General features: G+C 51.0%; 1 non-coding gene across 1 annotated transcript; it reads right to left on the bottom strand.

The window, feature by feature from the left end:
* Nucleotides 1-3,363: 3,363 nt before the first annotated feature.
* Nucleotides 3,364-3,436, bottom strand: TRNAV-UAC (transfer RNA valine (anticodon UAC)). The gene has a single exon. It is a non-coding gene; the product is annotated as a tRNA-Val (tRNA).
* Between the last annotated feature and the right edge of the window lie 493 nt (nucleotides 3,437-3,929).

The following is a 3,929-nucleotide window of genomic DNA, read 5'->3' on the forward strand; positions in this document are numbered from 1 at the left end:
ATACATATAAGTATTTCTGTAAATATATAACTTTTATATAATTTTAACATAAAATTATTCCGTTTACTTAACCTATTTATCAACATAATTGAACATTTCTCAAGCCAGTACACATAGTCAGTTTAATATTTTGGGATAGGCATAAAGCTGTTTTGCATACAGGAGCACCATAATTTAAGTAAATAGAAGTATATTTTCTTCTACTGTTTCTCTTGAACTTGACTTTGAGTCCTTTGTTTTTATGTTTTGATGTGACATTTGTTACATCTTAACAGTCAACTTTATCAAACTTTTCTTTCATGGATCATTTTTGGCCAAAAACTTTCTCTCTCTAACACTTAATGATACTTTTATTTCCCACAATATTACTCTTTGTCTTTTGCTTTCTTGTTTATTTATTTGAAAGACAGAGAGAGAGGGAGAAGACAGGGAGAGAGAAAGAGATCTTATATCCACTAGTTTGTTTCCCAAATGACCTTAACGGCCAGGCCTGGGCCAGGCCAAGCCCAGGAGCCAGGAACTCCATCCAGGTCTCCCTCATGGGAGGTCAGGGCTCAGGTTCTTGGGCCATAATCCACTGCCTTCCCAGGTGTATTAACAAGGATCCAGATCGCAATTGGGGCAGCCAAGACTCAAAGTAACGCTCGGATGCTGGCTTAACCTGCTGTGCCCCAATGCCGGCCCCACCACTCTTTTTGTTAAGTCTTGTTGCTTTCACAGAGCTCCTGTGTCATTCCACAGTTCACTAGCAGGTGCCAACAGCTGACAAATAAATAGGCTTGAAATTTCTCTCACTGGGGCTGGTGTTGTGGCATTGCAAGTTAAGCCACTGCCTGCAATGCCAACATCCCATATGGGCGCAGGCTCAAGGCCCGGCTGTTCCACTTCCGATCCAGCTCCCTGCTGATGTACCTGGGAAAGCAGTGGAAGATGGCCCAAGTCCTTGGGCCCCTGCACCCAGGTGGGAGAACCAAGGGATACCCAAATGAAGCTGAACGTCACACTCTGTACCACCTCATAGATGTCTGCAAGTTTGAATAAAAGTGTTTATTAAAAATGATCCCTTATAATGGTGGGCAGGTGGTGCACTGGTTAAGATGCCACATGGGTGTCCAGCATCCTTCACCAGAGGCCTGGGTTCGAACCCTGGCTCTGCTCCTGATTCCAGCTTCCTGCTAATGTGCACTCTGCAGGGCAGGCATGATGACTCAAGTCGCTGGGCCCCTGCCTGACACGTGGGAGACCCGGATTGAGCTCCTGGCTCCTGGCCTTGGCCTGACCCTGTCCCAGCTGTGGCAGGCAGCTTGGGGGTAGGGAGGGAATCAGGGGGTGGAAGATCTCTTTCTCTCTCTTTTCTTCTGGTCAGACTTCAGGAGGCTCAAGCTGATTTTGGAAACTGCCACTAGCTTATGGCCTCTGTGTCTTGAGGGGTTTTAGACTCCAGGGCTAGGAGATTTGCCCCGTCAGGCTCCTGTCTCCTTGGTATAGTAGGACTCTTGTTATGGTTCACTTGTGCTTGGAATGCCAGACAAATTCTCTCTCTCTCTCTCTCTCTCTCTCTCTCTCTCTCTCACACACACACACACACACACACACACCTCTAGAAAATATACCAGTATAGAGGTTGGCTCTGTGGCGTAGCGGGTAAAGCCGCCATCTGCAATGCTGGCATCCCATATGGGTGCCAGTTCAAGTCCTGGCCACTCCACTTCTGATCCAGCTCTCTGCTATGGCCTGGGAAAGCAGTGGAAAATGGCCCAAGTCCTTGGGTCCCTGCACCTGTGTGGGAGACCTGGAAGAAGCTCCTGGCTTCAGATTAGCTCAACTCCAGCAATTGTGGCCATTTGGGGAGTAAACCAGTGGATGGAAGACCCTCCCCCCACCTCTGCTTCTCTGTAACTCTGCCTTTCAAAGAAATAAATAAATCTTAAAAAATAAATAAATAAAAAGCATACCGACTCACGGTGTCACTGCTGAGGTCACTCACTCTTTGGGAGTCAGCCTCCCAGGCAGACAGCAGTGGCTCGGACCCACTCAGAGTGGGAGGGAGGCAGGTCCCACTCACCTGCCTTCTGCCCTCTCCTCCCGGCTCATGCAGGGGAGGGAGGCAGGTGTCAGCCCACAGTCAGGCCAGTTCCCTCGTGGGGCTGCCCACACCTGGCTTGCCCACCCCAAACCAGCAAGGTGAGCTTCTGAGCCCCACTGCACAGGAGAGGAGACCCAGACCTGGCCACTCGGGTGGCAGAGACAGAGCTGCACACCTCTTTGCTGCCCTCCAAGCCGGCCACCGTGCACTCATTCACGACTTTGTGTGTCACCACCCTACAGTGTCCACATTTCAACACGTCTCTTCCCATCGGAGGTCCCGTCACCCAGGAACTGGCTCAACACAGCCCGGAGGGTTGCCCAGCCCGCCCTCTCCAGCACCAGGGCACCAGGGCTCCTCGCCGGCTCTCGCCCATTCAGCCACCCGAATATCTGAGGCAGGACATAGGGGCACCAGCGACCACCCTGGAAAGGGAGGCAAGACATTTTCCAGAGGTGGGCAAGGCCTACGTGTGAGGCCAGCTTTCGCTATGGAAATAGCTGGCAGACCAGTTCCAGAAGCCTGGCGGGTTCCTTCCCAGAATGCGGCTGGGAGGAAGATCCATTGAGGAGATGAGAGCAGCTGGTGGTGAAGACCACACCGCCCAGTCCCATGGGGCTCCTCGCCACACTCGCCGTGCTGGACCGTGTGGAGGCTCCGACAAGCACTGGCGCTCTTCCCCATCCCTGTGGCTCTCGGGCTGTGCCTTGGCTAAGAGGGTTAGCAGGTATGACCTTGATCCGGTCCCACCCACGCCCACTCACTTTTAGGGACACCTTCAGCTTCCAGGTGAGCTGGCCCAAGGCACAGGCAGGCCAAAAACCCGAGATGCCACCTGTTATACCACAGCATCAGCCCCCAAAACCACACTTTCAATACTCAGGTATTCATAATGTATAAAATGAAAAGTCAGTCATTTTCTTTTTTTTTCTTTCTTTTTTTGACAGGCAGAGTGGACAGTGAGAGAGAGAGACAGAGAGAAAGGTCTTCCTTTTTGCCGTTGGTTCACCCTCCAATGGCCACTGCGGCCGGCGCATTGTGCTGATCTGAAGCCTGGAGTCAGGTGCTTCTCCTGGTCTCCCATGCGGGTGCAGGGCCCAAGCACTTGGGCCATCCTCCACTGCCTTCCCGGGCCATAGCAGAGAGCTGGCCTGGAAGAGGGGCAACCGGGATAGAATCTGGTGCCCCAACCGGGACTAGAACCCGGTGTGCCGGTGCCGCAAGGCGGAGGATTAGCCTGTTAAGCCACGGCGCCAGCCAACAAATAAGCGACACCATGGTTCCACTGGGGCTCGAACCCAGGACCTTTTGCGTGTAAAGCAGACATGATAACCGCTACACTATGGAACCACGTGGTTTTTCTTTTTAAAATTGTATAGATATTTTTGCTTATTCTTCTGTCCAATAAAATGTATACATCCACTCCAGAACTCAATCTGGAGTATCACACCCATTTTATACATTTTTTAAAGAAATCAAAGATTTTTTAAATGTTTCTTTTCGTCTACTTGGAAAGCAGGGCAGGAACAGAGAGAGGGAGAGAAAGAGAGAGAGAGAGAGAGACCTTCCATCAGCTGGTTCATCCCCCAAATGCCCATAACAGCCAGAGCTGGGTCAGGCCAAAGCCAGGAGCCAGAACTCCATCCAGTTCTCCCACACAGAGGAACCTAAGTCCTTGGGCCATCATCTACTGCCTCCAGGATGTGTTATCAGGAAGCTGTGTCAGAAGTGAAATAGTCAGGATGCAGAACCTGCACTCCCACATGGCCTGTGGACGTCCTACTGACAGCCTAACCTGCTGCATAACAGCACCTGCCAATTGATTTATAAGTTTTTCAAGGAT

Source organism: Lepus europaeus, chromosome 5, assembly GCF_033115175.1.
Source record: "Lepus europaeus isolate LE1 chromosome 5, mLepTim1.pri, whole genome shotgun sequence".
Classification (NCBI taxonomy): Eukaryota; Metazoa; Chordata; class Mammalia; order Lagomorpha; family Leporidae; genus Lepus; species Lepus europaeus.